Source organism: Xenopus laevis, chromosome 6S, assembly GCF_017654675.1.
Source record: "Xenopus laevis strain J_2021 chromosome 6S, Xenopus_laevis_v10.1, whole genome shotgun sequence".
NCBI lineage: Eukaryota > Metazoa > Chordata > Amphibia > Anura > Pipidae > Xenopus > Xenopus laevis.
In genome coordinates, this window is record NC_054382.1 from 29,037,375 (window position 1) to 29,058,315 (window position 20,941).

Genomic DNA, 20,941 nt, shown 5'->3' on the forward strand with positions numbered 1-20,941 from the left:
TCTGCAAAGAGAAAAAAATTGTTCTCATTGTGCATTTACTACATATCAGGGTATAGTTTACTTGCCTACAGCACAGCGTGAATAAATGTCTTGCCTAGACTACACTAAGTTCACTTGACCATTTTTTGACTGGAAATGACACACAAGATCAAATCCAATGCACATACTATACATTTGCAAAAAATAGGTACATTAGTGATTTTAAATGGACATGTTGTGCTCTTCCCCTACCTTCTGTTGGGTGTTTAGGAGGTACTTCAAAATCGTGGGGTCCTTCATGACCTCTTATTCCTTCCCATGTAGGGTTTGGAGCAGGGTATTATTTTATGTTAACCCTACTCTTGGCACAGTAATTGGAACATGCCAACTAATGTGACATTAAAAAGTGATCACAAGAGGGAAGGGGTTGATAGCTGAGGGGGTCTTGAGTTGACCAGCCCCCAATCCCTGGGTAATAGGGGTAGAGAATCTGTAGTTCAACTAAAGGGCCCTGTCTGTGAAACTGACCCTGTCTATGACTTAGGCCCCTTGTGAGTGGGTTGGCAGCTTTTCAGCCTGTGGATGATCAGATTTCTATTCGGCAGGCGTGAAATCTCATTGGGCAAGGACCAAATTGTTTTGATGTGGCCTTCGTCCAACAGGTCTCCAGGGGCCTACTGTATGGAAGCTGTATGATGACAACAGTTGGATAGGATTAATTTGAGCCAGCTTGTGGGTGGCAAAACTGAGCAGAGATCTGCTTGTTTGGCAACCTTGTAAAGCAAATGGATCTTACCAGATGTGACCAGCTTCAGGCTTGAAGAGTGATCTTAATAAGCAAAAAACAAAACCTCTTATCTATCTAGTCCACCATGCCCCTTACTTTTGTTAAACCAAAGACGATATTCTATCTCTTTTTTATGGTAAAATTTTGGTTCTGAGGGCACACCCCTTTTTGGTATGGGAAACAAAAAATCGGGGCCCCTATAACTTTACATATATTGCCTTTCTTGAGAACTAAGGACAGGTCCAAAAAGATGTTAAATTATAAAAAAAAACACCATTGAAGCAAGTTAAGCATTAGTATGTAACTTCTGTAATAAATGGTCCTAAAATTTTATGAATTTGTAGACTATGGCAATAAAACTTTTATTATTATTTATAAAGACCAAACATATGTGGTGCTTTAAACATTATTATGTAAATAAAATGGTATTGGTATTTTGACATAAACAGTGCAAAACAAATTTTTATATATGTGTTTGAGTGTATTCAAACCATTGCTCTACTTATATTTCAATTCAATGTTTATCTACCAATATAAGAAATATGTAATAACACAGACAGACACACAGCTAGAAAGTACATAATTCAAATAACTGAATTAAGCAGGAGTCCTAGCAAATACAGAAGTCATCTTTTGTGACCTTTCTTTATAGATTGTTTTTGAAAGAAGATGCATTGTGGCATTTTGTGAATGATAGTTTTGCTTTCTGCTACAGTTAATGAGTAGTTATACTGTGGGAATGTTTTCACAGTGCCTGTCTCTTTTGCCCTCTTTCATAAACTGAGCTACTTCACGTGTCTCCTCCTATTAGTCCCACCAGGAAACAAAGCTCACTCTCATGAATGAGTGCTGATGTCAGCAGAATGTGAATGGTAAACACAGAACATCTGACCTCTTTGCTCTCAGTCTTGATGCGGGGACAGAAATCACCAGGGAGATGGCAAAGCCACTTCCCCTTTATCACCTCAGCTGCAATGCAATTAAAGCAGTTCTATCTGCATCTCTTTCTTCAGACAGGCAATGATATTTTCTAGCATGAACATTACACCAAACGCAGTGTTTAAAAATTAAAAAAAAAGCTAATATTTTTAAAAGAAAAAGAATACATTTTTTAAAGCATTCCTAAAAACAAATTTGAAAAAATTCTATAGCCAAAAATGTACAATCACAGAAATATTTGTATGATTTATTTATTAAACATATCCAACTCTATAGACTATCAAAAAGTTATATTTAATGCAGATGGCAGTGAATGTGCTAATCTCTAATGTGCTAATTTCTGTGTGTGAACAATGTACAGCAAGTTTTATATAATAGGAATATGTGACGTTGCATTCACAAACATTCACATAGACACATCTGTCAACTACAATACATGCATTTTCCCAGCTGGACAGTTCCATAATGAAATGAATCAATTTGTCTAAATTTTATGCAGATTTAAGTATCTGAAGCAGAGGCTAGGATAAATGGAGGGTTTTCAGCATGCAACTCAAGAAATTTTGCCCTACTAACAATTTACATACAAATCAGGATGGTGCTGGACTGAATAGTAGAAATGAGGTGGAAGCTGTGAGAAATCTGGGCTTGCTGTCACAAACAGAAAAAGATGCATTTTCAAATATACATAGGGAATTAGTACTGTCTCTGCAAATCTGATTAGATTTGGGCCTTTGGTAACATGGAGATGATAGATAAAAGATAGATATATGATAGATAGATGAATGATAGATAGATAGATAATGAGGCTATATGATAGATAAAAAGATAGACGATAGATAAAAAGACAGATAAATAGATGATAGATAGATGATTAAGATAGATGATATATAAAAAGATAGATAGATGATAGAGAGTTAGATGACATATAGATAAAAAGACAGATATATAGAAAGATAGATAGATAAAAATATAGATAGATTGATAGATAAAAAGATAGATAGATAGATAGATGATAGATAAAAATATAGATGTAAAATATAGATGATAGATAGTTAGATGATAGATAGATAGATAGATAGATAGATGATAGATAGATAGATAGATAGATAGATAGATAATAGATAGATAGATAAGATAGATAGATGATGAGGCTATATGACAGATAAAAGATAGATGATCGATAAAAAAAGACAGATAAATAGATAGATAGATAGATAGATAGATAGATGATTAAGATAGACGATAGATAAAAAGATAGATAGATATATAAATGATAGATAAATGATAGATAAAAATATAGATGATAGTTAGATGATAGATAGATAGATAGATAGATAGATAGATAGATAGATAGATAGATTATAGATAGCTGATAGAAAAAAAAATAGACAAAAAGACAGATAGATAGATGGTTAGGGCAGGAGCACATGCAGGGCTAGACGAGAGACAAATGAGAGAGACCAGTAGGGATAAACACATTTTTTTCTGCCTTATAAAGATGTTCATGAATATGTGCTAGAATTTCTCCGTGCATTTTGTTTTGCCAGGGGAAAATAAAAATCAATTTTTTCCCTGCACCAAATTTTTTACTCTATTGCCATTTGGACAAGAAAGAAATGACCAATGCATGCAGGAACAAAGTTTGTTGACTCCAATACTTTTTGTATTATTATAGAAAAGGGGGAGTCTAAGCTGTCAGTCCAAAAAAAGCAGCAGAGTGATAGAAACACGCCCCAATTCCCAAGGCACCATAATACGATTAGACAAAATATATGTCCCAAAACCCATCATTCATTAAAAATATAAAGTTTTATTCAATTTCACATTATACCAGATTAAAATAAGTGCATACTGACCCCATATGACCCACCTTACTGTTGTATACCCTCCGGTATGCAAGAAATGCAAGAAAAAAGCCTATTGACTCCAATGCATTTGGTGTGAGAATAAATGCTTATTGACCTAAATGAGTAAAAATGTTCACTGTCCAATGAATTTGGCTTGAGAAAAAAAACAGCAAAAAAAGGGTAATTAACTCCATCAAATTTTTGCAAAATTTTGCCATTGTGCAAATATTTCAGCTAAGCAAAACAGGACAATTTTTTTCTTCACCATAAACAAGAGGAACCATAGGTAGTGATGGACGAATTTGTGCCGTTTCGCTTCGCCGAAAAATCAGCGAATTTCGCGAAACGGCGAAAAACTCGCAAAACGGCGCCGGCGTCTCGTTTTTTGACGCCGGCGAATTTTTGCCGCGAATTTTCCGGGCTTTTCGCAAATTTATTCGCTGGCGGCGAAACGCGCAAATTTGCCTCGAATTCGCGCCTGGCGAATAAATTCGCCCATCACTAACCATAGGATAACGTACATACCTGCCCAATTGAGTTTACAATTTTTTCATGGAATTTAAATATAACACAGAGCCTTCTAAATTCTTGGGCCACCAGCAGTGGTTTAATATTTTGGCATTATAGGTTAATATAGGTGCTTATTATCCCCAAGATATTATATTGTTTAGCATTATTCACCAGCATCAGGCTCCATCTATTACTCCAAGCTTACTGGTAATCCAGAGTTTTGTGACAGCTCAAATACTAGAAACTATATTCATGACTGTTCTTCTAATGTGGAGAGCTCCTTCAAACCTTATAAGCCTTATAAGCCTAAAAAAGATAATTTCAGTTTTTATATATTTAAACAGTCTTTTCCCACTAATTCATTCATGATCACTACAGCCTATTCTACAAATAAATGATCTTCCATCAATCCAAAAGAAGTAGAAACTGCTATTACTTATTTAACCTTTTGGCTCAAATGTCCCTTTGTGGCACTATCTGTAAATAGATCATTACAAATTTGTTGAGTAACATTTTGGGGCATATTCATCAAAATCAGAATTATTTTAATAAAAAAAAGTCCAACCAAACTAGAATCCACGTTTGGACCTTATTTATTATTAAGAAAAGCACAATTTAATTGGATTGGGGACAAAAACGAAATAATCGAGCGAAAATCCAAATCATACGATTTTTCTGAGCTTTTTCCCGAATTGCTAGATTTTTTTCAAAATAGTCGGATTTTTGGGCTAATCCCAGCGCAGACCACAGAAACTTCCAAATAGTTTAGGGACCTCTCCCATTGACTTATATATCCAACCTCGGTAGGTCTGAGATGCCGGATGTTCAGATTTTCCATCCTCGGGTATAATAAATCTCCCCACTTTGCATTTTATAGTAAAAAATAAATAAATAAATTTTTTGGGGTTTTTACCATTCAGACATTAATAAATAGCCCCCTTAGTGTCATGGTATGCAGTGGTGTGCTGCATGATGTAAAAACAATGTTTGCTCCACTCAAGTGTTTCCTCTCTTTTGTTATGTTGTAGATCAGCTTCAGGTTTGTTTCTTTGAAAAGGTTTCAGTTTCATTACATTAATTCCTATGCAGATTTGGACCATGCTGTACCATACCTAGAGTATTTAGGCCAAACATATTCTGTATCTGAAAGTTTACATTTTCAGAAGGACATATGAACAAGGACTATGATCTGTGCCTTTGATTTTTCATTGCAGTGATTTAGGGCATGTTTACTAATATTGGTGATATTCACTTATTTTCTAATTTGTAGGTGTCTATCCAGATTTAATTGCTAATTGCTTGCTATAGGCAACACTACCTGTGATATTTATCTCCAAAGTTAAGAAACATGATCTGGCATCACGAGCAATCTTTGAGTGAATGCTGTGTGAGTTTATCATGGTGGAAAAACCCTCAGCAATATTTTTTATTTTACCCAGGCTTAGTCTTAGTAGTTAGTGATGGCTACTATTGTGACTGCAACTTTGATTAGTAACTTTACAGTAATTGTTCACAAACTGTAAGACTGACCAGCACCTAGATTTATTCCTTATTGACTTTCAGGCTGGTTCCCTCCTGCTGCTGCATTAGGTTCCCAACCTAAAGACCAGTGTATGGTGTATGGATAATACCTATTTGCTCTTGCATACACTTAGGGGCAGATTTATCAAGGGTCAAAGTGAATTCAAAGGGAATTTTCGAAGTAAAAACATTTTTTTTGGAGACTTCGACCATCGAATAGGATATTACGACTTCGAATTTACTGTTTGATTCGAAGTAAAATAGTTTGAATATTCAAATATTCGATAATCGAAGTACTGTCTCTTTAAAAAAACTTCGACTTCAATACTTTGCCAGAATTAAACCTGCCGAAGTGCTATGTTAGCCTATGGGAATCTTCTACAGCATTTTTCTACGTTTTTTGAAGTCGAAGTAAAATCGTTCGAATCGTTCGATATCTTAGGATTTAATCGTTTGTTTGTACAATTTTTATTCGATCTCAGAATACCCAAATTCGATGAAAAAACTTTTGAATTCGATATTCGAATTCGAAGTATTTAAATTTGACCCTTAATAAATCTGCCCCTTAGGGTTGCCATCTTTTCTGGAAAAAATGCTGGCCTTTCTATATATTTATCTTTTTTTCCTATTAATAACATTGGGATCAACCATCATTTTTACTGGCCAGGTGGCTACCCTACATACACTTCCAGAAGACAATCCTTAAAGTCAGTTTGGGTAAGATATATTTCAATTATTAATTGAATCAACTGGGGAATCCTCAAGAATTCCCAGCATTTATTTATTTATCATGACCTGTGTTCCTTCGCCATAATGTGTTCGCCTACTTCGAGCAGTGATTTATTGGGTAGTGCTGCTCAGCAACCAGCCCTGAGCACTATCACTATAATTAATTCTAACTTCCCAATGCAAATAATCCCAGCATGGTAAATAAATTGCTAAATTCAAAATCCCACAGTAATGCTTTAATGAAGTACCACTTGCTAATCTTTACAGAGAGTTGATAAAACAACCCCTAAATTTCATTATGAGAATTGTGATTTAAATTTACTGCTTTGTTTCCCTCTCTCCAATCGGGAAAAGACCTGAAAGCTGAATGTTTTGGAAGCTTACCCAAAATGACAACCTGATGGACATGATATGTCCATAATTGTAAGCAATTTGTCCATGAACACTTCATGATCACCTGATAAATTGAAATGAAGAATAATTAATCATGTGGTGACAAACCCCATAACATTTAGCAAGACACCCAGACAAGATTCTGTAATGTAGTTTTATTTTTCTTGTGCGGTTTAAATGCACATAAAAAGTCCCTAAGAAAACACGTTGAGCATGTGTTAATAGTATGTCATCATATATTTAGGTAAAAAGTACCTTTATGAGTATTTCCAGTTTTTTTTCCCTCTCATTCAGACAAACCCTTGATTAATTATCAAGACTATATCAAATTCTGTTGACTATTTAAAGATACATTTTATGACTTCCAACCATTTATACATGTATTTAAAACTTTGCATTACATTCTTATATTAAGAAGTATTTAAAAAAAACCACTATTTTACACTTTTATAATAACCAATCTTTGCCTACGGCTAGCACAACAATACTATTCTTTTATTAGGAATGACATTTGTTTAATTTAGTCTGGCAGGTTCCCTTTTGTATTCAAGCATAGTTACTGAACAATAGGTGTCCTATATGAAAGATCCTAAACTTGGACAAACCAAAAGGGGAAAAAAAAAGGAAAGAAAGAAAAAGTTCTCTGTTTTTATCAAATTTGATTGCTGCAGCTGTTCCCAGTTTCTGTATTTTACAAACAGCCTTATTCAGTGCCTTATTGGCTAAAGGCCAATGTACCATTAGAACATGCTGTACGGAAAAACCTCTATTCAGTTACAGATACTGAAATCTGGTTAAGATCAGCAAGGGTCATCTGCAGCTAACATTTGTGTGGAAAGATGAATTTTAATGCATTCGAAGTTCACATAACTTTTATCATGCAGTTTAGACACAGAGGAACAGGAACGTTCATTTTAAAATGGAAACCCCACATTTACAATAATTCTTTTCTGCATACACTGCATGAGTTATTGTAACAATTGCCTGGTTTTAGGACAAGTACTACATGGATTTGTATTAGTAAGACATCATTTTTGACATTCTTTGTAAAAGCTTTGAAAACATGCAGAGGCCTATTTATCATGCTGTGTAAAAAGGTGTAAAAAGGTGGAGTGAAATATTACCGGTGGTGTTGCCATAGCAACCAAGCAGCAATTACATTTGTTGCATAGTTAAGTTGGGCTGAGAATAGACCAAAGTCCATCAAGTTCAACCCCTCCAAATGAACCACAGTGCATCTAAATTGTAACGTACTCGTCAATCGGGAACCTTAAGAGGCAGCCTGTGGAATCTGGTGTTCACCGACACCCTTTTGGGGTCCCGGGTTTTCTGCTGTGGATACCAACAAGGAGTAAATGCGTTTTCAAATAACAAGTACGTAAGCAAGGTACTGGCAAGGATTAGGCAAAACGTCGACGAAGAACAGGCAAAAGGGTCGAGGCAAGTGGCTAGAATCTGAGTCAAAAATCAGGAAAATCAAGTCAGTAGAAACGCTTTGGTGATTTGGCTTTTTAAAGGAAATCTTTGGCGCCAAAATTAGAATTTCACGCTAGCGCAGTGACACCGGCATCAGTTGGAAGATTCATCACGTCAGTACCAGACGCTTTGCCGCAATCCAGAAGAGACGTGTCAAGAGGTAAGAGCGCTGGAGGAACTCCCGGCACGTCTTACATATACACTCACATATATAAACTATATATAAATATACCGGTGTCTATACTAGTTGTAGATTATATTATCACACTAGCCTATTAAATTATTGTTGTTAAAGAAATCATCCATGGTCCTTAAATATAATCTGAATAGGGTTCTGTGTAGGTGTGCCTATGTGGTCTCAATTGGACTGCAATACAGCCAGCTATATTCAGTGAAGATTCATTAGTAGACCATTTACAAGTACATTACAGGCCATTATAGACATATAGTGGGTGATCTTTTTCCCATAAAATATCAACAAACCAGAGGCCACCAGAGGGGATGGCATCACTAGTCAGAGAGAGCAATTGTGCTCTCTCTCACTAGAAGAGGCAAATTTCTCATTTAAACCTGTTCAAAAACTAAAAATTAATCTCTTAAAGCTACCAAGGGTGGCTTTTTGTTTTTCACCTTCAGTAAGGTTTTTTTTTCTTAAACATAAGCAGGTACTAGCTGGTCCCAATCATATTGCATTTACTGCACCTTAAATTACCTGAACACTCTAAAATAGATTGTTCCAAGCTGAAAGCTGGAACATTTTATGGGGATGCCCTGCCTATCATCCTGTTGATGCCTCAGCTGTAGTGATGGACAAATATATTCGGCAGACACGAATTAGCAAGTGAATTAATACGCTAAACTGTGGTGACAATTCTCAGATGAGAAATTTTGCCTTGTCAAAATTGTCGCATGCATAAAAATTGTCACTTGCGTCAAAATTTTGTGCGTCAAAATTATTTTGATACCCATTGACTACAATGCGTTTATATTGGTAAACACAATTAAAAGAGCTGTCACGTTCGGCACCCTAAATCCAGAACCAATGCTAGGCTCCCTGGTCTCGGCTCTTGCTTCTGCCTTTAACAGCCTCCTTTCACCTCTGGAGGAGCCCTCGGCTAATTGGATGCCACCAGCTCTTATTAAGAGAGGAGCAAAGCTACAGGTTCTGGATGAGCAAAGGGGCACTACACAACTAGGAAGACAGGCTAGACAACACAGCGTGGAATAGGCAGGCCGGGCCAGCACAAGCAGAGATAGAATAGTCAGACAGGCCGGAATCAGGATTGGAGAGCGTAGAATAGTCAGACAGGCTGGAATCAGGATTGGAGAACGTAGAGTAATCAGACAGGCAAGGATCAGCTAGGAGAGTTCAGAATAAACAGCCAGTCAAGGGTCAGGATACAGAGTTCAGAATAGTCAGGCAAGGCTCAATAACCAAGGCTCAATAGGTTTCCCTTAGAAATAGCACCAAGAACAACCTAAATTGAACCTAACAACGGGCAATGAATTTTCATTCAAAGCCCCTTGATATACTTAGAATTTCACGCCATTGCACGATGACGTCATCACACCGGCATGCAAAACCCGGAAGTGCACGCATTTTGCTCTTCTTAGACACTGTTAACAAAAGCTGCATCCTAATAAAGTGCCTCATAAAAAGATATGTACTTAATTCAATTTTAGAGAATTGTGTTTATATAAAGAGACATTTCACATAAGCCACAACTACAGTGACTATTAGTGGCACACATTATAACCTGACTTGTTGCATTCTCTGGCTTGCCTTTATACGTGTTTGTGTCTCACAGTATTTGTATTGCAGTTTCATTGTACTAGAATTTATTCATTTTGTTGTGTTGCTGTTGTATTGTAGTCTGTGGAAAATGCCTATCATGCGGCAAACAAAATGGCACCTCTCATCAATATATTCTATGGCATAAGATTTATGCCTTTTACAATTTGCCATTTATTTTGGGAAAGTAATCGGACAACAAAACCTGTATATAAATAGAATGTTTTCTCTTTAAAATATTTATTTGGATGTCAGTGATTTCTCATGTCTAATGTGGGAAATAAGGATAACTTTAGGCTTGCAAGGAAATAAATTGCATTCAGTGCTTATATCTGTTGAAATGTTTGGCAAGCAGTTTAAAGGAAAATATGGCAAACAGGAAATTCGCCTTTGTTCAAACGTGGTGTCAAATATGTCTAATGCAAACAATAGTGTGATTCAGGATGTGGATGGACGGACAATGGGAACAATACTTTAATATTCTATTCTAGGAGGATATTGAGTGAGTGGCCAATGTATTTCTGAGAGTGGCTCTGTTCTTTCCAATTGCTTGGTAGCTTAAAAAACATTATTTTCATTAGTAATTTTAGGACACAAGTTATAATAGATTTTTCTTTGATTTGATTTATTGAAATAGTTTCTAAATAGGATTTTTATTTTAGACCATCACAAAAGTATAAATCAATGCCTTGTCCTAGATGCTAATTATTCGAAAATGCAAGAAAAGAAATAAATATTATAAACATGCCAAGAAGCTGGTTCTAAAAATATCTGTTGCTAGAAATATTGCTATATAAATAGTGGACATTAATATGCCACACATTATACTTAAACAGAGACAGTATTATCAGAGGCAAATGGGACAGCTTTCTATAGTAAAAAGCAGTTTATCAATATCCTGGTCTTGAAAGGCATATCAGAAATAATTCAAGAAGCATTTTGAGTCTAGGCCAAATTCCAAAACTTCCAACAATTAGTATAATGGGATCAGCAGCTTTTGTTAGGGTTGGATTGCTTAGTTCTAGTACAATGGTGCTGCTAGCAGGGCATTTATTGTATATTATTATTATTATTATTATTAATATTGATCATAAGTGCAGTTTGCCCATTTAGCATTCGAAAGAGAAAAACTATATTAGTAGACCTGCAAGTATGAAAGGGGTATTCAACCATTACACGACACTTTGCTGCATCATAAGAAAAGTTTTTGTTTTTATTAGAAGACATGTACACATTTATCAATAGTGTTTTTCTGTATTTAGTAGTGTTGCTTGTACTGTACATGGAAAGAGAGCTGAATAATAATAATTATTATTGCATATATTTAATACCAATATATTCTTCTCTACTTTATTGTCTGTAATAATTGACCAAGGTAATCGGGCAGTTTACTTGTTGCAATTGTGATGTTAGTGGTATAGCAAAGGATTCTATATTCTATCCACTTTTGTTTAGTCTGTGTATTAATGACTTGGAAGAAGGGGATAAAAGCAATATGTATATATGTGTGACAATAGCAAAAACCTTGCAGAAAAACTAGATCCATTCAGGATGGCTCATCTTCTCTCTTGCAGACCAGGTAAGGGAATTAAATGTTTCCAACTGTTTCATGGAGAAGGTTATTAGAGTACTGATGAAGTGACCTTGTAGTCACGAAACGCGTTGAGCCATGCACTCCCCTGCCCTGTTCATCTGGACTTTTGTGATTTTAACCAAGTTTGATCAATAAAAGAAAAATTTTATACAGTCCTTTCACATAGTGTCTCCATCCAAAGAAGAATCCGACTTATGCGCCTTCAGCACAGTGTTTGTCTTATCCGCGTGACCAGAGTGGAACGTTGGGATCTTGGATAGAGCGCTCACCCAGTCCTATACACTGACTTCGCTCGTGTGCTATTTCAAGTTATTAGAGTACTAGAGTATTATATATCTGTAGCAAAAATTGCCATTTAGCAAGGGTCACCTATTTGTATCAATTTGGGGGCACATTTACTAATGGTTGAATATCGAGGGTTAATTAACCCTCGATATTCGACCCTCGAAGTTAAATCCTTCGACTTCGAATATCGAAGTCGAAGGAGTTAGCGCTATTCGTGCGAACGATTGAAGGAATAATAACGATTAAATCCTTCGAATCGAACGATTCTAAGGATTTTAATTCATTGATCGAATTTAATTCATTGATCAGAAATTGGCTAGAAAGCCTATGGGGACCTTCCCCATAGGCTAACATTAATGCTCGGTAGGTTTTAGGTGGCGAAGTAGGAGGTCAAAGTTTTTTTTGAAGAGACAGTACTTCGACTATCGAATGGTCGATTCGATTCGAAGTTGTAGACGAAGGTCGAAGTAGCCAATTCGATGGTCGAAGTAGCCAAAAAAATATTTTGAAATTCAAAGTATTTTTAATTCTATTCCTTCACTCGAGATTAGTAAATGTGCCTCAAAGTGTGCAGAGGGTGGTGGCACACATAAATTCAGCCCTGTATACTATCCAATTTAAGCAACACCTTTTTATTAAATGATCCTGTTTATATCTATGCAGTTATTACTCTATGTGGGAATTTAACATAGGGATATTTCAGATAAAGTGATTTCTGCACAGACTGAAAGTTGCCAGCCTACAAAATAAACACACTGAGATATTAGAAAACACATCAATTTTCTTAATGAAACGTTGGTACTATTTTCCAACAGCTTCATTGGCTATAGGAGTCATCATTCCTATTCATCATATTTATAAAATGATGTCTTGAAGCATATAGTGAATACTATTAGTATTCTAAGAATATTCATAAAGTTCTTGAAAATACAGGTGCACTAATAAAGTGCAGGATTTGGATTAGCGCACTCAATCTTTGGATGGCAGTGTTTGAACAGCAAAGAAGTTTTTATAGTTATATAAATATATACAACAAGAACATCTGTGTTGTGCAAAGAACTGGCACAGCTAACACCTCCAGTGCCAGGTGCAAAGGAAATATCTGTAGAGTCTGTGTTATTCTGACTGCTACCATCTGCTTTCATAAGAATAGCTCATGTGCTGTGTGATATCCACTGCCCATTTTGGCATTTGGGAAACACATGTGGACCTGGAAAGCTCAGACGCACTGCACTTCAATTCTAGCTCCGTCATTTTTACTGTGATCAAAATTTAGTCAACTATATTTAAAATCTAAATATAAGTGTGGCTTTGTGGATTTCGCGAAATGAATGACCTTTTTTTAACCTGTTTTTATGCAGATCAGTTTAAAGGGATACCATGAATTATCCATTTACAAATATAGGCTTTATGTTCTGCAATGCTTGGGGCCTGGAGTTTTTCAGATAAGGGATGTTTCCTTAATTAGGATCACCACACCTGCTAAAAATCATTTAATCGTTAAATAAACCCAATAGGGTTGTTTTGCCACCAATATGGATTCATGCAGCTTAGTTACCATCAAGTACAAGGTGAAAAATCATATAAAAAATTTAGAACTATTTTATTAAAATGGACCATACTATAATTCAGAGCTTTCTAGATAATGGGGTTTCAGATAAGGGATTCCATATATAATATACTAGCTTGAAGACCAAATTATAATAGATAATGATTCCAACCAAAAAGACCAATGGAGCTCTTCAGCAGGGCCTGTGGGTCTCTACTTTGATGGGTTTTTTTTTAATTATGATCAGGTGTCATGACATCTTGTGGCATCAACTACCCATAATTAGTGAGGAGAGAAACGATTAGCCAGGCTTTTCCACAAAAAAACATCCACAGACTCCAATGTATCGGAATTTGACTTATGTCTTCACATTGCTTATGTTCCAGCTTTCCAGTCTTATGGCACACTAGGCTTTTTGATCACCATTTAACTTGGAACCAGTTCCTTTCTATGTAAATGACAAACTATTGCACTGGCCCAAGCCATTTCCACAAAGCTAATATTGCTTGAAAATGTTAGTGTATAACATGACATTTTATGGCGTCTCCACAATCTATCATAGGCACTGGAGATATGCAGTATACAACATGGGGAAGAGGAATCTGTGCAGTGATGCTTTACAACAGGGATCCCCAACCTTTTGAACCTGTGAGCAACATTCAGAAGCAAAAGGAGTTGGGGAGTGACACAAGCAGGAAAAAATGTTCTTGGGGTGCCAAATAAGTGCTGTGATTGGCCATTTGGTAGCCCCTATGTGGATTGTCAACCTACATTGATGCTCTGCTTGGCAGTGCAGCTGGTTTTTATACAACCAAAACTTGCCTCCAAGCCTGGAATTGAAAAATAAGCACCTGCTTTGAGGCCACTGGGAGCAACATCCAAGGGGTTAGAGAGCAGCATGTTACTCACGAGCTACTGGTTGGGGTTCACTGCTTTACAACAAGGATGAGATCACATGGCAGAAGTGCAGACATGGATGCAGGTCCGGACTGGTCACCTGTGGGTTCAGGAAAAGGCCGGGTGGGCCGATTGCTTTAAAATGTAAATAGGCTGGTCACCTAAAAATGCGAATGAGGTCCATCTTTAATATGTAAATAAGCCACTGGCTTTAGAAATCTAAATAAGCTGTCCGCAACAGACACCCACAGCTAAGCCAATGCATGCATTTGTTAGTGCACATGAGTTAGTGCACAGAGCAGGACCTATCCAAGATCCAACAAGCAGTGCAGCTTTGCCTGTCCCTTAGCCTTAGTATCCAGTTGGAAAAGAGCAGACTGTATCCATTATTTTTGGGGTCTATGTTGTATGGGGTGAGTTCCTGCTAAGTGCTGGGTTGAAGACTACAGTTTAATTTTGCTGATCTGGCTTCAAAATCAAACAGGCATGGAACTGGGGCCAAACTTTAGAGACAGGCTTGTTTATGCGGTTGAAAAAATGCTGCCTTTTTATAAGAGTGTCTGAGGGAATATACTGTAAGTATAGGGCCACTTATCCAATGAAAAGAATAGCCATGATAGAAACTGGGGTGAGATACTTGTTGCAAGGGCCAGTTCCAGCAAATAGGGTGTATAATAATGCTGGGGATTCTATTCTAATGGACCTCTGCTTGGTCCAGGAAATAGAGCTCTCTTTATTAATAAATAGTAGATCAATTTAATTGGTTTTGAAAATATTTATCATGCACGTGAATACATGGGCTGCTTTGATACTTTTGCCAGGGCTGCTTTTTCCTCCCAGTCCAGCACTGCATGGATGCTGGATTTCCCCATTTTTTCCCCTGTGGAAGTATGCATGCTCTTGTCACTGTTAAAGAGTTTGCTAGACATTTTTTCACGCAGAGTAAATGTTTCCCCTTTGTGGAAAAAGCAGGAAATATATTCTCCCTGTAAGGAAACCATTACTACAACTTTGGCAACTGCAGTATTTTAAAGTCTATACCAAGCAATTTTTAATTCTGTTAAGTCTGTTTTAGGATCTTAAGCACACCAAAGCAATTTTAAAGGGCTACAACAACCACATTATGTAACCTGTGTATAATTTATCTAGGCCACTGTAGAAAAATTTGATAACAGATTTTTTTTTTTTTTTTCATTTTCATTTTCATTTTCTTGTGTATTTTTGATCACCAAAAACCGTTTCCTTAGTTCCTTGTTTTCATTCAAAGTAATGTTACCTAAGCAACACAGAAGATGCCAGTTGTCTAATTTTTATGATAACATTACTCTTTTTTTCTCCAGAAACTAAGCATAACATTGGAACCTACTTTTTGTATATTTTTTTTATTCTATTTGTCTGAAAAAGTCATTGTGCCAAAAAAATAAGCAACATCAAATCTTACTTTATGCTGGAGAAGAGAAGTAAAAGGTGAGTAGTTAGGTTAGTGAGTGTTAGGTCAGTTTTGTGATACTCACTGTAGATGTAAAAAGATAGCATTATGTAAGCAGAAGTTTAAACAAGGAGAAACGAAGGTGCCAGTAACCTGCCACTACCTCACCAATCAGGGCTCCAGAGGAAGAGAACTTGGGGATCTTGGACTTGATAAGTCCTGTTGCTGCATAGACTGCACCCCTAATGCAAGTTGTCTCTTTTGCCAGAGAGCTGTGACCCACAGAGATGAGAGGTATTAAAATGGCAGCAGGAGAGGGCTAATACATTTGGCAATCCTTGTACTGTTTGATGATTAATTTTAGCACTTGTGTGAATAACTTTAATTGGGAAGCTGTGCTATTGACTAAGGGTGAGGTCAGACAGGGTGTTCTTACCTTGCATTTTTAAATACGAGTGAAATTAAGCCATACTGAAAATAATGGAATATGCACAGTAGCAATTCCCACTGGGCGTTTGCGAGCCAACATTGTAACGGTCGGCACCCAACACCAGAACAAACACCAGGCACCCTGGTCTCGGCTTGTGCTTCACCAGTAGTGTTGGGCCTCAGGAGGAGCCCTTGGCTTACTTGGATGCCACCTGGACTTAAACAAGAGGTGCAAGATGAGGGTTCTGGATAGGCAGAGGGGCACGACTGTAGAGCAAAGTCTTTGGACAGAAGGTCATAGTACAAGGCGTTAGGCAATAGAGTAGTCAGATCAGGCCGGGTCAGGGCAGGCAGAGAATAAACGTAAGAACACTTATTATTCAGCTGCTGCAGTCTACACAGGCCTGTCAAATAAGGGCCAAAAAAATGCTGGAATATAGCCCCCAACTCCAAAGGGCACCCAAATCAAAAAATTCAAAAATATATTCCAAGTCAATTCTCTCAAAGTTAAAAAAATCACTCTTTATTAAGCATAAATATTAAAAATTAGGCATACAGACCAATTGATGCTCCGCCTTACGCGTTTCACACCCACAGGCACTTATTCATAGGCATTGCTGTTGTTACATTTGGTCACAGAATTTATACCCCAGGAAGTCCCTCCCCAAACGTTAAAACCAATCACGTGTTGCCACCTCACGTTTCTTTTCTTAAAGCAACATACATATCTCATCAATTTGGTCATATTAACATTGTTTCTCTGCCTGTATCTCAAACCTATATTATTATTTGTGTATATCACATTCTCTTATCTGCCCCATATAACTCTATAGAGTTATATGGGGCAGATAAGAGAATGTGATATACACAAATAATAATATTAGGAGAGAGAACCTAACGTAATGGGGCAGTGATTGCCATTTAGATGTTTACTTAAATTTGGGTATCCTAATATGCGAATTAAACAGGTTTGAGATACAACAGAGTATAGGCAGAGTAAGAGAATAAACGTAGTCAGGCAGGCAAGGGTCAAACCAGGAAATCAATCAGAGGGGTTAAGCAGAATCGAAAGTCGGTAATCAGGCAACGGTCAGGATTCAGAAGTCAGGATCGTCAAATAGCCAGGCAGGGGTCAAAGCAGGAATCAGAATCAGAATAACAAGTTAGCACAAAGTTTAGAAAGCACCAGGAACAATTCCTATAATGGGCATTGTGTAAAAGAAAATGTGCCTTTAAATACATTTGAATTTTCGCGCCAAGACGCACTGGCGTCATCACACCAGCGTGCCTGCGCTTTAAAACCAGGAAGAGGTGCGCACGCGCCCTAAGAGACCGGTGCTTGCGATGGAGCAATTTGGCACGGCGGGCATCCCCGCCAAGGGGGCGGCAGGCGTCCCTGCCGTCCTCCCACTAGACCACCAGGGTGAGTGGAATCTGTTACAAACATCTTCCAACAGAAAAGCCAATACGCCAAGGAAATGCCATATTATTGAACTCTATGGGATCCGCAGGTTTGGAAATACACTTTGTTGAAATACACCTCATATTTTCAATATGACGGCCAAACTCTTGCATGGTGGAATGCAAATATACGTATTTGCGGAGTTGTCTGTTGGTGACGGTCGGTCCGGCTAAATTTTGCATGTAAATTGCTTTTCCGCTTGCCTTTTTTTTCACAAAAGTTTAACAAAATTATTCCGAGCAGAATTGTGGGGAATGAGAAAAGACGAGAAGTCATACCAGGTAAAAACGCCATGTGTGACCTCTCCATAAAGCTGAATAAAACTGATAATAAAACATCTGCAAGATTGCGTGGACCGACAGTTTATTTCAATCCACTACAAATCTCCTATTCCCCTGTAACATGGTGTGACCCCTTACAATTCCATTTGACCATTTACTACAAAAGTTGTTTTGCAAAGTATTGTGTACTGGAATCACCAGCACACCTACCAACTATCAAGCAAATACAGGGCTTGGTCTGGAAGTTCAGTCATCTCCAAATATCCAATGGCAATATAAATGAAGGAATGGCACAGGAGAGCAATTGTATGTAGTGGACCCCAGTGGTTTGTTACTGTGATATGCAACTTTTTGAGGGCCTGTCCTTCATTATGCTTTTTTTGCATCTTTATTGAGAATGTATAGAATAACAGTCATACATGGAATACAAATGTATAGAGGCTTATTTATCAAAATTTCAATTTGTTTTAGAGTTTTTTTTAATCTGAATAAAATCAAAATCTTACGATACTCAAATGCATGCTTGTCAATGAAAAAACGTGAATATAAAAACTCGATTGAAAAAAATGTAAAAAAAAACTGAAGTGCAGTCAATTTATATTCTACTCATCATTGTCTACCAACTTCAAATTTTAATTTAGAGAGACTCAGACTGAAAAAAAATTGATTAAACTTTGCCTAGACCAACTCCCAATGACTTCAACATGATTTTGCCATCTTTTACATTCTGAATTTTTACATTTGAGTTTCTGAGTGTTTGGAGCATGATGAATCTCTAAATTCATGTTTTTAAAACTCTAATTCGAATGTACGAGTTTAGCGCCCAAAACAAATGTGAACGTTGATAAATCAGCTCAATAGTATGCGTGTGTATGTATTGGGAAATCAGAAACAAATATATATATATATGCCCAACGGCACAAAGAGGGTCAGTTTTGACCCATTCTAAACCTGCCTAATTATGGTACATTCTATAGAGTTTTCTCAAAAATGTCCTTTTTTTCTGATTAACAGAAAGATAGTGATCAGTAATACCAAAGCACTAGGTGGATACTGTATATCAATCAGGGACACATGAAAGGTATTTTATAGGAAAGAAAATAATTGTGACAGCTTCTAAACTGCCGATTTTTTGTTTTGTTTACTATGTGTTTTGTGGGCTGTTAACTTTAACAATTAATTTCTTACAAGCTTATAAACTGCAGTAATATGATATAAGTGCAATGAAATCCAAATTCTATGAACACGGCATTGTGCATTTAACAGAGTGGAAAACATTACCAATAAACTACAGATCATAAAATTAAAAACATGTTTTTCACTAGATAAACTAGGTATATTGAACAACATCAAAATAAACAGAATGTATCTGATGGACAGATTGGTATGCTGAGTTTTCTAAATTTCTATTTTGGATTTTCAATAAATATTTTTTAGACATTGGTCTAGGCAAAGTTTAATCAATTTATTTTCAGTCTGAGTTTAATTAAAAGTTAAGCACCCCTTTCAATAAATCTTTTTTACATATAATTGTATAGGTACACGATCAAATATCCAGATATCTCTGGATTACAGGAAGGCTATCTTCCATTTTAAGCAAATACTTCTAATTTTTAAAAATGATTTCTTTTTTATCCTCTGTCATAATAAAACAGTACCTTGTACTTGACCCTAACTAAGCTCCATAAAAAAATCATATTGGGTTTATTTCATGTTTAAATGTTTATTTAGCAGACTGAAGTTGTGTTCATCCAAATAAAGGGATCTGTTGTCCAGAAAACTCCAGACTCCAAGCATGGGATAATAGATTTCCTACCTGTACAAATATTTATACAATAACACAAGAAAGAGATCCGAAAATGAAGGAATAAAAAAAATAAAACTATACTCAACGGCTTTACACTTAATTATATATTACATTACTGGTGTAGTCTTACACATGTTCATTATTACTTTCTCACCTTCAATCTATGGGGCACATTTACTAAATGGGAAGTGACTAACGCTGGCGCCGATTCGCCAGCGTTACCGCTTTCAGGCACTTTGCAGATTTACTAACGGGTGCAGGCGTCACTTCGCTACCAAAAGAGACAGACGCTAGTGGTCATTAGCACTCTATCTTCAGGCAAATTTTCGCTCTGGTGAATGGACAAATTCACTAAGATGTGGATTTTACTGAACGTTACCTCTTTTGCCAGACTTGCCTTCGCCAGCTCAGTCCAGACAAAGTGCATTGGAATGCATAGATGTTCCTCAATCTTCTGTTACTTACATTATATTTTTAGTGGGAAAAGTTATCCAGAAAGCTCTGAATTACGGAATGGCTGTCTCCCATAGACTCCATTTTATCCAAATAATCCAAATTTTTAAAAATGATTTTCTTTTTCTCTGTAATAATAAAACAGTTGCTTGTACTTGATCCCAACTAAGATATAATTAATCCTTATTGGAAGCAAAACCAGCCTATTGGGTTTATTTAATGTTTAAATTAATTTCTAGTAAACTTAAGGCATGAAGACCCAAATTACAAAAATATCCGTTATTCGGAAAACCTCAGGTCCCGAGCATTCTGGATAACAGGTCCCATACCTGTATATGGAACATTAACTATACAGTGGGCTCATGTGTAGGGCATTATAACAACTCTATTGTCTTTATTAAGGTTCCCTGGACATTTGCTGCAACATATACGTCCATTCAACTTTATATTTCCAGCTGTATGCAAATTAGCCTGAGTGAAGACCTCTCACAAAGTTGTGCTAGGCATAATTGAACGCTAGCGCATCTTCGCTTTGATTGTCGAAGTAACAATAGCGAAAATTCGACAGCATTCGACGCCCTGGACACAACTTTGCATTTTAGCAAATTAGAGTTGTCTGAACGAATTTCTGCCTGGCGAAGTGCTGCGATCGAATTTTCGATCTGGACCTGGACTCTGGTAAGGTTAATGTTAGTAGCCCTGGCAACACTATCCTTTGTTTTTGTTCCCAGGATGATACTGCGGAGGTAACTTTAGGTAACATTCTGGTTGTATAAAGT

General features: G+C 36.8%; 1 protein-coding gene across 1 annotated transcript in view; it reads right to left on the reverse strand.

The window, feature by feature from the left end:
* Positions 1-20,941, reverse strand: part of dgkb.S (diacylglycerol kinase beta S homeolog) — a 267,377-nt gene that overhangs the window by 23,154 nt on the left and 223,282 nt on the right. The gene's annotated exons all lie outside the window — the stretch shown is intronic.